The sequence below is a fragment of the Cherax quadricarinatus genome, chromosome 47 (genome assembly GCF_038502225.1).
Source record: "Cherax quadricarinatus isolate ZL_2023a chromosome 47, ASM3850222v1, whole genome shotgun sequence".
Taxonomy (NCBI): Eukaryota; Metazoa; Arthropoda; class Malacostraca; order Decapoda; family Parastacidae; genus Cherax; species Cherax quadricarinatus.
The window spans coordinates 9982311-9997959 of NC_091338.1; the positions used below are offsets into that span (position 1 = coordinate 9982311).

At 40.6% G+C, this 15649-nt stretch overlaps 1 protein-coding gene and 1 pseudogene across 1 annotated transcript in view; both read left to right on the forward strand.

Moving 5' to 3' along the window:
- Nucleotides 1-15649, forward strand: part of nrm (neuromusculin) — a 591863-nt gene that overhangs the window by 14693 nt on the left and 561521 nt on the right. The window lies entirely within an intron of this gene.
- On the forward strand, nucleotides 4140-4259 carry LOC128696607 (5S ribosomal RNA; annotated as a pseudogene).

A 15649-nucleotide genomic window follows, 5' to 3' on the forward strand; every position in this document is an offset into this window, starting at 1 on the left:
TAGATAACAGAACATCGAGGCGCAGTTCCTGGACCTATTATGTCCCGCTACCTTTGATGTGCCTTTGAGTTCCGAGAGTTTTTCTGCTCCCAGAGCTCAGCCTTGACCCAGACTCTTCGGATGCTTGCCTGGTCAACCAGGCTGTTGCTGCTGGTGGTCTTCTGAACCACATATCCCTCACAGCCTGGTTGATCTGGCAGCTACTATCACTCGCAGGATGGGTATGTGATGATTTAAAAAAGTTACTAATTTTAAATTTAGCTTTTCAAAATTATTGTACTGCCTTAACTATCATCATGTATTATCATCACCTCGTGTGTGATCTTTTGATATTCAAACCAAATAACACCATGATGATTCTTGGCGAGGATTTTTATTTCATATCTTCGTCGTTTAAAACCCATTAAGTCGCTCTGTTTGCAGTCGGTCATCTTCCCCGTCGATTTCTCAGCCTCTTCTCCAACTTCTTCCTGTTTACGAAGCAATCTGGAGCTGTCTTCGACGCCAGGGATCTCGGCACAAGTTTTTTTTTCAACTCCCTGAATATTTTTGACGCTTGGTGATGGAGTGGCGTTCAGGCTGTGTTGAAGTGAAGCTCTCCCACTTCTTGCTCTCTCCTCTCCTCTCCTCTCCTCTCCTCTTCTCTTCTCTTCTCTCTCCTGCGACCTTTTTTTTATCTTCGAGGTTGTGCTACAGCTGTTTGCCTTTGTGATTCTGCTGTGATTTTTGTTTTTACCCTCGGTTGTGCTGTGATTTTTTCCCCTGGTGGTTGTACTGTGATTTTTCTTTGTTTTGCCCTTATAGTTGTACTAGGTTAAGTTAAAAAACAGTAAAGACAAATAGGAGCTGAACTACTGGAAGCGTTAAGAAAGCGACCTTGAGTATAACATCAAAGAATTTGAGACATGACGCAAAACTGGCAGCTGGCGAACAGTACAATAGTAGAGAGTAGAAATGTATCGAGACGTTTCGCCCGTGGACAAGCGAAACATCTCAATAAAGCTCTCCGTCTGAACTTATGCCCCAAAAGAATCGATTTAATGAGGGCTGATTTATGGAAAAAATTGGATGAAGCAAATCTGGAGTTGCAATACCAAGAGGTGGAAAGTTATTTTTCAGGCTTGAGGAACGACGAGGCCTTGGTCATGGCCCGGGCCGCGGGGGCACTGACTCCTCTCCCAGGAACATCCTCCAGATATCCTGCAGGGAATAGAGTGTATGGTGAGAACTAACAATTATTTCTTTCAGCTCTGCTTATTTATTTAACGAGCGGATGTCTTTGATGGGTTGGGTGGGGGGAGGGAGGGGAGGGTGATAGGAGGGGGTGGGTGGGTGAGAGAGAGATATGAAGGGTCGTGGAAGGGATGGGAGATAATGACTCGTGGAAAGGAGGAGGGATAGGGGAGGGGGCGTGAGAGATTATGTAGATGGTGCGTGGGGAGAAAGAGGGGAGAGTGTGAGAGAGGGGGGGGGATGGAATGAAATGTGTACAAAGATGAATGAGAGATATGGGAGAGATAACGTGTGGGTATGGGAGAGATAACGAGTGGATGTGGGAGAGATAACGGGTGGACGTGGGAGAGATAACAAGTGGGTGTGGCGGAGACAAATATGGGTGTGGGAAAAATAAAGGGGTAAGTGTAAGAGACGAGGGGTAAGGGAACGAAAAAAAAAGTTGTATGTTAAAGATAATAGAATGAGAGGGAGGGCAATGTAAAGATAAAATAAGGTATGGGAGAGAAAAATGAAAAGGGGGAGATGATAAAAAAAAAAAAAAGTATGACATAAATAACATAAAAGTATACAAGAGCGATCACTCAAGAATTTAAGAAACATACAGCGAGTGTGTTAGCCTCACGCCCAGCGACCTATACGGGTTTAGCGCTTAATAATATAATAATAATAATAAGGCATCGACAGAGAAAGTGGGAAGATATATTGTGGTAAAAAGATTTTGCCTATGAAGTGGCTAGTTTTGTGTGCACCGCATATCCATCCCATGGACGGTACCACAAATGCATTTGGATACACCAAACACTTAGAAACTAGGTCCCAAAAGGGTTTGCAGGAGTTCGTCTGGATTTAGATCAACAGTTCACTTACCTGTTGCAAGCAAGTTTAGAAAATTTGCTTAATATGTCTGGTATCTTATTTTCATTAATTAGATATCGTGAAATATCACACAGGTTATTTTGTTTTATCTATATTTTTCAATAAGTGATTAAGTAGTTGACAAATACACGTTTATTTATCGTGGAGGTGAGGGTTCCCAGGACGGTGAGGCTTCATCAGTAGTGCTGAACCGGGAGCTAGAGCTTCACAAGCAATACTAGACCGGGAAGTAGAGCTGCACTAGCAGTACTAGACCGGGAGCTAGAGCTCTGTAACCAGTGTCGCTTCTTCTGTTACTGCCGTAATATCCTTACGGAGTCATACCTCACACGAGGAATTGTAAACAATCCTTTTTGACCTAAGAAACAGCAGGTTCACTTCCTCGTATCAACGCACCCTTTGCAGCATCACTCAAAAGGAACGTGCACCCCGAAGCTGATAAGAATGTGACCCAGCAACTGATAATGACGAAGATGAGCTAAGTTTTAATGAGTTATGGAGGGGGTAAACTGGCTGGCGATGAGTTGACTAAGTATTAACTATGGGAAGTTATAATGGATTTGTGCGTAATAATGCTCTGGCATACGAGCTCCTAAGCTTGTAAAGCTGGAAACTTGCAGCTGATAAATCAAGCTGGTTTTACGTTTCATGAGCTATGGATGAAGTCTGAAAATGTACTCGTTTAATGCCAGTGATGATAATGCCAGTGATGATAATACCAGTGATGATAATGCCAGTGATGATAATGCCAGTGATGATAATGCCAGTGATGATGATGCCAGTGATGATAATGCCAGTGATGATGCCAGTGATGATAATGCCAGAGATGATAATGCCAGTGATGATAATGCCAGGATCATGTTGATGATATTTTACAATATTGACACGTTGACGGATAAGGTACGAGTACAACACTTGGGTATATTTATTGCCCAGGAAGATACCCAGTTAAGACATCCGATAAAGATATACAGGTGTTTCATATCTTATTCAATAAAGAGTTTGTTAGAGACAGAGACATACACACTCTCTCTCTCTCTCTCTCTCTCTCTCTCTCTCGAAGCCAGTTTAGGCAAGCGCGTCAGTTGTGCACGCACCTGGCCATGGAAATCAGGAGAGTACCCTCATGCTAGTGATAGTCTCTTGATCAAGGTAACTGGAGCCATCCGTTCCTCTGGCTACCCTCATCCCATGGATCGAATTTTGACAGATATAAAAAAGCTCAGAGTGTGTCTTGTTCAGCACTTTATCTTAAATAATCCTGTAACATTATTTCAGGAATGACTACACGAGTTTTGTATTATCACGTCCTTGGGAAATATTTATAGATATGTCTGTTAAGTTAATTACTTTTTTTTTCTTTTTTTTTCCATTTGTGTTTACGTCTATTGATAGACAGTGGCCCTGTTGTTAAGTTATTCCTGCAAGTTAAAGGGAATCTTGTGTATTCGTTTATTTGTGGTTACAGGGATCGTGTGTGTGTGTGTGTGTGTGTGTGTGTGTGTGTGTGTGTGTGTGTGTGTAAACACACTTCACTCCCCTTGAAGGGATTGAACCACTAATTCATCGAGAGAGAGATTCAGGCATGATACACCAGCCGCTGATGCCACATAATGTATTGAATCATTTTTTTTATCAGCCCAGTCGTCTAGCAGTGAAACAGACAGTATTTCACTATTGCTAAGACAGTCACTGTTTAACAAGCCATAAACTGTGATTATCTTGCCTCGTGTATTCACCCCTACACACTAGCATTATAATGCTATTTATTTCACCAGAGATGAAAGATTGTTTACAGTATAAACCTGGACATAGGAAGGATATGTGGGCCAGCGGGCCACCAGCATCAACAGCATGCTTGGCTAGGCAAGCGCCAGACAAGCCTGACCCCGGGCCGGGCGGCGGGAGTAGGAAAATATCTTGAAACCCATCAGAGGCACCAGAATAAAAGTTGAGTAAACACACACACACACACACACACACACACACACACACACACACACACACACACACACACACACACTCACACTCACGGCCATACTACGTTGAACACATCGCTTCTCGTCCGATCAGCGAAGTTAAAGCAACGTTGGGTTTGGTTAGTACTTGGATGGGTGACCGCCTGGAAACACCAAATTCTGTTGGCATCAATCTTAGGCGGCGCCAGGAGCTGTGAATCGATCCCTACAATCACAGGTGAGTACACACACACAAAAAAATAGACACACACACTTATCTATCATCTGAAGATGTAAATGTAGACCCACGAAAGTTGAGACACATTTCGATCCGTCCAGGACTATTGTTAATTCACAGATTGACAGTTGCCCAGGATGGACTGAAACGTAGTCTTCCTTCTCATAAGTATGTGTGTGTGTGTGTGTGTGTGTGTGTGTGTGTGTGTGTGTGTGTGTGTGTGTGTGTGTGTGTGTGTGTGTGTGTGTTCTGTGATCACATGTTTCTATTTTACTTTTTTACTCTAGTTATATTTTTTACCTGAACGGGAGAAAGTTGACAGTCAAACGAGGCTTGTGTCATTGTTGTGATGAGTCAGTGATCATCAGGCTAGTCAGTGATCATCAGGCTAGTCAGTGATCATCAGACTAGTCAGTGATCATCAGACTAGTCACTGAACATCAGACTAGTCAGTGATCATCAGACTAGTCAGTGAGCATCCGACTAGTCATTGAACATCCGACTAGTCATTGAACATCCGACTAGTCAGTGAACATCCGACTAGTCAGTGATCATCAGACTAGTCAGTGATCATCAGGCTAGTCAGTGATCATCAGGCTAGTCAGTGATCATCAGGCTAGTCAGTGATCATCAGACTAGTCAGTGATCATCAGACTAGTCAGTGATCATCAGGCTAGTCAGTGATCATCAGGCTAGTCAGTGATCATCAGGCTAGTCAGTGATCATCAGACTAGTCACTGAACATCAAACTAGTCAGTGATCATCAGACTAGTCACTGAACATCAAACTAGTCAGTGATCATCAGACTAGTCAGTGATCATCAAACTAGTCAGTGATCATCAAACTAGTCACTAAACATCAGACTAGTCAGTGAACATCAGACTAGTCAGTGAGCATCAGACTAGTCAGTGATCATCAGACTAGTCACTGAACATCAGACTAGTCAGTGAGCATCCGACTAGTCAGTGAGCATCCGACTAGTCAGTGAGCATCCGACTAGTCAGTGAACATCAGACCAGTCAGTGATCATCAGACTAGTCACTAAACATCAGACTAGTCAGTGAAGATCAGACTAGTCAGTGAAGATCAGACTAGTCACTGAAGATCAGACTAGTCACTGAAGATCACTCTAGTCAGTGATCATCAGACTAGTCAGTGATCATCAGACTAGTCAGTGAACATCAGGCTAGTTAGTGAACATCAGGCTAGTCAGTGGTCATCAGACTAGTCAGTGATTATCAGACTAGTCAGTGAACATCAGACTAGTCAGTGGTCATCAGACTAGTCAATGAACATCAGACTAGTCAGTGGTCATCAGACTAGTCATTGGTCATCAGACTAGTCATTGGTCATCAGACTAGTCAGTGGTCATCAGACTAGTCAATGAACATCATAGTCAATGAACATCAGACTAGTCAGTGGTCATCAGACTAGTCAGTGGTCATCAGACTAGTCAGTGGTCATCAGACTAGTCAGTGGTCATCAGACTAGTCAGTGGTCATCAGACTAGTCAATAAACATCAGACTAGTCAGTGGTCATCAGACTAGTCAGTGGTCATCAGACTAGACAGTGGTCATCAGACTAGTCAGTGGTCATCAGACTAGTCAGTGGTCATCAGACTAGTCATTGGTCATCAGACTAGTCATTGGTCATCAGACTAGTCAGTGGTCATCAGACTAGTCAGTGGTCATCAGACTAGTCAGTGGTCATCAGACTAGTCATTGGTCATCAGACTAGTCATTGGTCATCAGACTAGTCAGTGGTCATCAGACTAGTCAGTGGTCATCAGACTAGTCATTGGTCATCAGACTAGTCAGTGGTCATCAGACTAGTCAGTGGTCATCAGACTAGTCAGTGGTCATCAGACTAGTCAGTGGTCATCAGACTAGTCAGTGGTCATCAGACTAGTCAGTGGTCATCAGACTAGTCAGTGGTCATCAGACTAGTCAGTGGTCATCAGACTAGTCAGTGGTCATCAGACTAGTCAGTGGTCATCAGACTAGTCAGTGGTCATCAGACTAGACAGTGGTCATCAGACTAGTCAGTGGTCATCAGACTAGTCAGTGGTCATCAGACTAGTCAGTGGTCATCAGACTAGTGCGTCATCCACTGCTTTATGAAACACAATTCCTTACCCAACATCGTTTAATTTTTCCTAAATGAAACTTTTTTCGCTCTAACTTCCAGAATTTTTACCATAAACTGTTATATTTTATTATTATTATTACATTAATAGGAGAGCGCTAAACCCTTGTTGAGCATCGCCGGGGATAATTGGAGACAAACAGTTTGATCACTTAAGGGGAGATCAGATCCAATTCCTAGGATCAAGAGCCCCTCACCTGCTTTCTCTCATCATTGTCTTATAGACATGTACGGTAACCTAGGGAATCTAGCTTCTAATTGCTCTTTATACACCTAATTTTACTTTGTGTGTCTTAAGTGTTCATATTCCTATAATATTTTCTGTCACTGTCTGCCATATGAAATACTTTGTTTATCACGTTCTTTATGTCTCTATTAGTGCTGTTTTCTGTGAAATTTCGTGTGTGTGTGTGTGTGTGTGTGTACTCACCGAATTATGGTTGCAGGGGTCGAGATTCAGCTCCTGGCCCAGCCTCTTCACTGGGCGCTACTAGCTTCATGAGCTTTATCATACCTCATCTTAAAGCTATGTATTGTTCCTGCCTCCACTACATCACTTGCCAGACTATTCTACTTCCTGACAACTCTGTGACTGAAGAAATACTTTCTAACATCCCTGCTACTCATCTGAGTCTTCAACTTCCAATTGTGACCCCTTGTTTCTGTCTCCCCTCTCTGGAACATCCTTTCTCTGTCTACCTTATCTATTCCTCGCAGTATTTTGTATGTCTTTGTCATGTCTGCCCTAACCCTCCTGCCCTCCAGTGTCATCAGGCCGATTTCCCTTAACCTTTCTTAGTAGGACATTCCCCTTAGCTCTCGAACTAGCCTTGTTGCAATCCTTTGCACTTTCTCTAATTTTTTCACGTGCTTGACCAGGTGTGTGTTCCAAACTGGTGCTACATACTCCAGTATGGGCCTGACGTACACGGTGTACAGAGTCTTGAACGATTCCTAAGGTATCGGAACGCTATTCTCGGGTTTGCCAGGGGCCCATATACTGCAGCAGTTATCTGGTTTGTGTGTGCTTCCGGAGACGTGCTCGGTATTATACTCACCCCAAGATCTTTCTCCTTGAGTAAGGTTTTCAGTCTTTGGCCCCCTAGCCTATATGCTGTGTGCGGTCTTCTTTGCCCTTCCCTGATCTTCATGAATTTGCATTTGGCGGGTGTGTGTGTGTGTGTGTGTGGGTGTGTGTGTGTGGGTGTGTAACCGAGTCCAGTTAGTTATGCACAAGTGTGTATGCAATCGATGACTAACAAGTTGTGAAGTGTGTGAAAACGAGTGAGAATTCACAACGTTGCAACTCAGCTTTCTAGCTCAGTTTTGTAACTCGTATAATTCCAGCTCACAGCTTTGTAACTAGTATCATTCCAGCTCACTGCTTTGTAATTCGTATGATTCCAGCTCACAGCTTTGTAACTCATAGCTATGCAGCCAATATTTTTCTTCTGGCAGCGTGAATGACTCTCAGGAGGCCAGCAGGACGCGGCAACATGGTGGCACAGTAAGAGAACATCCTTCATCCGTGACGGATCTCTAGAGCAGTGCTGTTGTTGTGGGGAAAACAATGGAGGAGCAACGTGTCTTGCTGGTACAGGAAGACCGGGAGAAGCTCTAATTAGCAGTGTTGCAGCAGCTTCTTGATTTGCAAGCAGTGCAGGATGAGGGGAGGGGGGTGTTGCCTCACCTGCTGGATGAAGGGGGTGTATATCCGACAACTGTGAAGGGAGAGTCACAGATTTCAAACAAGATTTTATTGGGATAACGTTTCGCACTGTATAGAGTTTTGTGTGTACTTGATAAGCTCTACATAGCGAATTTTGGGGCATAAAATGTTCTGCAACTTGTCACTTTCAAGTGACACTTGCTCCCGCTAGATCAAACAAAAAACTGGCCACTCACCAGCATCCCGCGAGTAGTGATTTGCTTGGCATTATTACTTAACAAAATTGTTTTCGTCAGAAATATGCTGATGGTAGTTAAACAGAAGTTACAAAAGCTATTTGTTTTCCTGACATATTCTGCCTAACAGTATGAGTTTTTTATATCGTGACGAATTCTGTCAGCCTGAGCTACGAGACTTAGGACGAGAATTAAGTTCGGTATTCCACTAAGGGGTCATTATGTATGCCACTTGTATAATTTTCGTTCCAGCAAAACTGGAGTTACTATTAATTGGGAATTACCATCTCTGAGGAAAGCCTGCCCCCCCCCCCCACACACACAAGAGAAGTGGGATTGATCAAGATATCTTCATAGTCACAGAAGACGTATGTGTAAGGAACGGAGCTAAAACAACACTGAAAACTATGACCTAATGAACCACGCTTTCAGATCCTCATTGTTTTTATTCTCTTGACAAACCTAGCTTCTTATTTTAATTATAAGTTTGATCAACATCCAGACTGGACATAAAATGGGCCGCGGCTGGTGGATAGTTTCCATTCAGGAGTGATGAAAATGGGTTTGAAAACCGATAAGTTGAAGAATGGCACACTTGTGCAACATTTGGGAATCTTCACTCAGGAAACGTTTCGCCAGCCTGTGGCTTCTTCAGTCCAATACAGAGAATAACAGTGGAAGATGAGTTGGAGGTAATCACTCCCTCAGCCTGGAATCGATGTGTTCAGTCCATCAGTAAAAAAACCTAAATGTTGCACAAGTGTCTCATTTTTCCATCCAGGAGTTATTACCGACCACGACGATGAAACCGACTCAGCTTCCCTTTTTCTCATGAACGTGCAAGATAAATAAATCTTACTAACTTCTACTTACATTCGATGTTTGCTTTGCTTTCTTCTGAAGTTCTTAATAGTTCTTAGCCAAGGAATTTTTAATTTTTAATTCGTGACTTGGTGTGAGGGCGGACCTCGGGGGGGTGATGATCCCGGAATCATCAATAGACGAAGAAACCACTTTTTTTTTTTTTACACCAAGTAACTTCAATATATTTAATTTTGGAGGTTTCTTAAGCGTTTTCGTTGATGTACCCATGGTACCGCTGGGCTTTCAAGGATGTGCGAAGGATATGGTCTTCTGAGGTAGAATTAGGATTGTATAGAGAGACATTTGTTGCATGCGTGTTCTCCTTATGAATTTTTAGGCACTATTACCTTGGATAATGTAACATTAGGATTGATGAAGGACCTCCACTGTCAAAGTGGAGGTCCTGGGGTATTCCTGGAGGTCTTCCAGGAGGTCTTCCTGGGGCCATCCTTGGTATCTTCCATCTCGGGAATGGCTCTTCACATCGCTATCGGTGCCGCTGCTCTCATTTCGTCGATCTTTTATGTGCTGAAAATAACATATTTAAACACTCAAATTATTAATTTCACCGAGATTAGATTTTGAAGCTGTTTGTGCACTCTCTATCCTGTGCACGGTAGCGCCAGAGCACATGGATACACAAATGAGGCCTACGAACTAGACCCTAAACGTTAACGAGAATACATCTGACATTCTTTTCTCATGATCTGAATATATATATATATATATATATATATATATATATATATATATATATATATATATATATATATATATATATATATATATATATAATTTAAATTTATATATTATATATATATATATATATATATATTATATATATATATATATATTATATATATATATATATATATTATATATATATATATATTATATATATATATATATATATATATATATATATATATATATATATATATATATATATATATATATATATATATAATATTTAAATTTCACTGTTACAAGCAAATTTATGATAATTGTCCAAAATGTCTGGTATTTTGAGGTCGCAAAAATTTCCTCGGAAATGTGATGTGAAATTTATTTATTTATTTTTTTTTTTTTAAATTTTGAAATGCCTCATGCTTTTTCATTACACGACAGCAATAAAATAAATATAAAAGAGAACCCTTGGGGACTGGTCAATAAGCCCCCTTTCCCCCGAGCAGTGGACTAACTCTGGTAATCCTATTGTCCATCACCTTGGCTGTCACAATACAATAATAAGAACGAGAATTGTGTTTAGAGATAGGAGGTACAAATCTGTAATTCCATGTTCCCTCTTGGGGAAAACCTTTCTCTCTCATTATATAATATATATATATATATATGTATGGATGTATATATGTATGGATGTATGTCGTGCCGAATAGGCAGAACTTGCGATCTTGGCTTAAATAGCAACGCTCATCTTGCCATATAAGACAAGTGAAAATTTGTGTATGCAATAATTTCGCCAAAATTATTCTGAACCTAAGGAAAAAAATATATTTCATTGTGTTTGTTTAATATTAAATTATTGTAAACGTATTTAAAATATATTTAGTTGGATTAGGCTTAAAAAAGTGCGCTTGTTATTATAAGGTTAGGTAAGTTTTCTAAGATTCTTTTGGTGCAAAATTATAACTTTTTACATTAACATTAATGAAAAAATATATCTTTAAACGTATAAAAGAAAATTTTAGAAAGGACTTAATTTTAAATGAGTTCTTGCTAACTGACCAGTTTTACATATTCGGCACGACATATATATATATATATATATATATATATATATATATATATATATATATATATATATATATATATATATATATATATATATATATAAATAATTATGCATATATTTTCTTTCAGTTATGTTAATGTAAAAAAATTAGTAATTTTGTGCCAAAAAAGATTAGAAAACTTACTTTATTATAACAAGCACAATTTAATTTAGACTAATCCAACTAAATATCTTTTAGATAAGTTTACAATAATTTAACAAACACAATGAAATATATATATATTTTCCTAATGTTCAGAAAGAGTTTTGCGAAATTATTGCTAACACGAATTTTCGCTTGCCTTATTCGGCAAGAAAATCGTTGCTATTTCAGCCAAAATAGCAAGTTTTACCTGTTCGGCACGATATATATATATATATATATATATATATATATATATATATATATATATATATATATATATATATATATATATATATATATATATATATATATATATAAATAATAATTATTGCACGCAAGACCAATCAGAAATCTCGCGTAAAAGTACTAATTGACACGTTGGAATTAAAATTATTTCGTTTACTCGCTGCCGTTGCAGTCGCTTTGACTATCAGATGAGAGTTTAATGGCGAGTGTACTAGTGGGCAACCTTGGCTTATTGACAGCAATTACTGGAGGCTGGAGTGAGCCCTTCAACACTAGCTGGGGATCACAGCCTCGCGAGCGTGGCACCAAGCCAGGAATAATTGTCCCAGATACTGCATTAGTGGGAATGATAACAAGCAGTGGAGTGTGTGTACTACCCTTCTGCTAGTGGTGGGTGTTTATTCACAGTTGTATATAGGAGTAATTTGCGAAGGTTTTTTAATTTGACATTTGTTATTACTTTCACGTGTGGGGTTTGGGAGGCAGGGTTGATGGGAGGTCAGGTTTAATACCTTGGATCAGGAGCCAGTCACCCCTGAGGGATGGGAGGATGTATGGCTTTCATGAACGGCTATGTAATGGGGTGTCAGGTGGTGATGGGTGAGTAGGGAAAGCCGTAAGTGATAACATCAAAGAGTTCAGTATCTTTTTCCATCTTCTGGTGGGATAATTGAGGGTCAAGTACCGTCCCTAGGACTACCATACATCGTGCTCACTTGTCTTCTCGAACCCTCCTCTAAAATGTCTGCAGTCGACGAAGACGTTGGCATAACCTTATAGCTAATGAAGGAAGTATTGGTTGTTATTGTTTAACAATTAAAGTGGTGAATTTTGTTATCCTAGGTATATATGTTATGCTGTAGCATTCTCAGCGCTGGTTCTTGATTTCCAAAGGTTGAAGGTCAACCCACAACCAAACTTCTGCTCCTGATGCCTTTGCCAGTATCTGCTTATCTCCTCTCCTTTGATGGATATAAATATCTTACTGTAGCAAATAATAAAGAAGAGACAGCAGTTACAGTATAAGTTGCTCAGTAAATATGCTTGCTTATAGGTTTCTGTGCTATGATACAAGACTTTGTTGGAAATACTTTCTGGTAGTTTGACCATACGCACATCATTAATTAAATGAATGTGAAGTATTCTGTCAGCCTTATAAATCACATTCTTTAAAACTTCAGTGTAAGCGTGAATGTCCACCTACGGAATATAGACACAGTGCACTAACCTATATATCAAGGTGTTTTAATAATGAAAGTAAGATACTATAAATTTGGAGCAAGCTGTTTAAATTTTCTTGCAATAGGCAATAGAATGATAGTTTACAATTTTTTTTTTATCACACTAGCCGATTCCCACCAAGGCAGGGTGGCCCGAAAAAGAAAAACTTTCACCATCATTCACTCCATCACTGTCTTGCCAGAAGGGTGCTTTACACTACAGTTTTTAAACTGCAACATTAACACCCCTCCTTCAGAGTGCAGGCACTGTACTTCCCATCTCCAGGACTCAAGTCCGGCCTGCCGGTTTCCCTGAACCCCTTCATAAATGTTACTTTGCTCACACTCCAACAGCACGTCAAGTATTAAAAACCATTTGTCTCCATTCACTCCTATCAAACACGCTCATGCATACCTGCTGGAAGTCCAAGCCCCTCGCACACAAAACCTCCTTTACCACCTCAACAACCCTTCCTCAGCCCTCTGGACAACAGTTTTGGTAATCCCGCACCTCCTCTTAACTTCCAAACTACGAATTCTCTGCATTATATTCACACCACACATTGCCCTCAGACATGACATCTCCACTGCCTCCAGCCTTCTCCTCGCTGCAACATTCATCACCCATGCTTCACACCCATTATATTCCCAAATATTCTCTGCTTAGTTTTTTCTAAAGTCAAATTCATAGGCATGTGTTATATCCTGATTCTCGACCGTTCATCCAGTGGATGGATAACAGGTTCTGAGTAAATCAGCAGCCGCTTTGGCAAAAAATCCAAATTAAAAATTCATTTCAATGTTTTTCCATCTGCTAATTTATTAACCTTTCCATCTAAGTATCATTTAATGTTTTATAGAATCCTTATCAGTTGCATATTTATTCATTTCTCTTTGCTGTATGTGCCTGGCTTCTCCACTAAGCATAGTGTTAGTTATTATTCCAGTCAAATCGCATTTGGTTCGTTTTTTTCCGAATGTAATTTGCATTTCAAAAGCATTGAGTGATGACATTGTCGGTAATTATCAAAGATTCACAATTATTGTTACAAATAAAGAAGTTGTTTTTAGGTTGGAAAAGTGAACAGAGTTCAGTTTGTAAAGTACAAGTCTAATTGTTAATTCTTGTGTAAAGAGAAGGTGAACACAGTAATACAAGCTTTTCATTGGGACATCGTTTCGCTTTGAGTACAACTTTATCACTTCACGACTTTAAGCTATATACAGAGCGAAACGTTGTCCCAATAAAAGTCTGGTCTTCAGCATGTTTCTCTTCATTATTATCATCAATATGACACTTGGATGCTGTTAATTCTTCTTATACTTAACTACACATGGGTCGTAAAGCTGTTATCTGAGGACGTGGCAACTGGAGATAGAACAGTGACTGTACCATCATTAGATATAGTTTATTTAGATCACTGGCTGGCTGGGGATCACTTACTGGGTAGTGATCACTGGCTGGCTGGGGATCACTTACTGGCTGGTGATCATTGGCTGGCTGGGGATCATTGGCTGGCTGACGACTCAATCTCAGCCAGGTGCAACTCGTTCAGGAAGGCAGGTGCAACGTTGTTTCCTCCTTGACGCTGGCTTCCGCACACAGTAAAGTCTTATGCACTATCTTATTACTCAGCAAAACACGACTGTCTCTATCCATTACTAATTATTCCTCGCGAGAGTTTCTATTCCTCCTTATATATGTACCAGATTAGCTTCTTCTTGATATTTGAACCTGTTGTACGAACAAGGAGGTCACGATTGATGAGAATCGGAGAGATGTTGACCTTCAGGTGGAGCAGGTGTTGAGGAGCTCTGGAACACTACTCGGTCCTCCCTTGTCTCAACTCCTAGATAAACACCTGTGTCACTTTTCACGTAGCAGCACGTGATACCCGTGATAATCTTCGTGTTGTTCTCCGTCGAGTGGAAAATCAACAATGTTAGTTTGCCATTACAAAGACATATAACAAAGCCAGCCCTCATTAGGACAAAGTTTAACTCAGTGATGAACAGTTAGTAAAAAGTCAACACGTGTACTAGACCAAAGAAGCTTAAACCTTCATAGCGACAAAGTCAAAAGGGTCAGAGAGAAGAGGAGAAAATCAGAAGACAGGTGAGCTGAGGAAAATTCTAATTAACGATTCAGGAGATTAATTACTGATGAATAAAGAGAGACAAATGCAACATAATGCTCTCCTATGGTGACAACATTTCTGGTCAAATTACATGTGTTCTCTTGCAATAGAGAAGTGAACTGTAGATATAAATGAAGATGTACTCCCATAAACCCTTCTGGGGCCTAGTTCCTAGGTCTTTTCTGTGTATCCATATGTTCTTGCGCTACCCTCCACAGGATGGATATGATATGCAAAATAAACTAGCCACTTAGGCGGCAAAATGGAAAAAAAATCAGTCTGTTGATTAGAGCATTTGACAGTGTATTGCGACAGAGAAACATGAGCAGAGATAAACCAGGATTTTTATCCATGATATGTGTAAGATTTCTTCAACAGATCGGTGTTTTGTAAAGGATAGAAGAGGGATGGATATTCTTGGCAGAGGACGAGCTTACATGAAGGTTGTGATCAAAGACATTAAACACTGTCTACATTCGCTTTCCTGGATTCTTGCACCTGCTACCAGTAGATGCAAGAAATATTGTCGAGGCAAGGGCAAAAGTTTTGAAGAAGGAACTAGACTGCTACCTAAGAGAAGTGCCAGGTCAGCCAGGCCGTGATGGCTGTGGCACCTACGGGCCGCTAACAGTAATAGCTTGTTTGACCAGGTAATCAGCAGGGAAGCTTGATTTCAAGAGAGGATGCAAGGGTGAGACACTCGAAACAGGTCACAGGTAAGTCACGGGTTACATGTATTCCCCCCTCACCTGCCCTGTACCTCGACTAACGTGCCTTCCTGCCACTCACCACCTGCCCCACCCCTCTTCCCCTTACCATTACGCTTCTTCCCCCCTCTTCCCGTCCCGTTGCCACCTGCCTCCTCCCTACCCTCTACCCGATGAC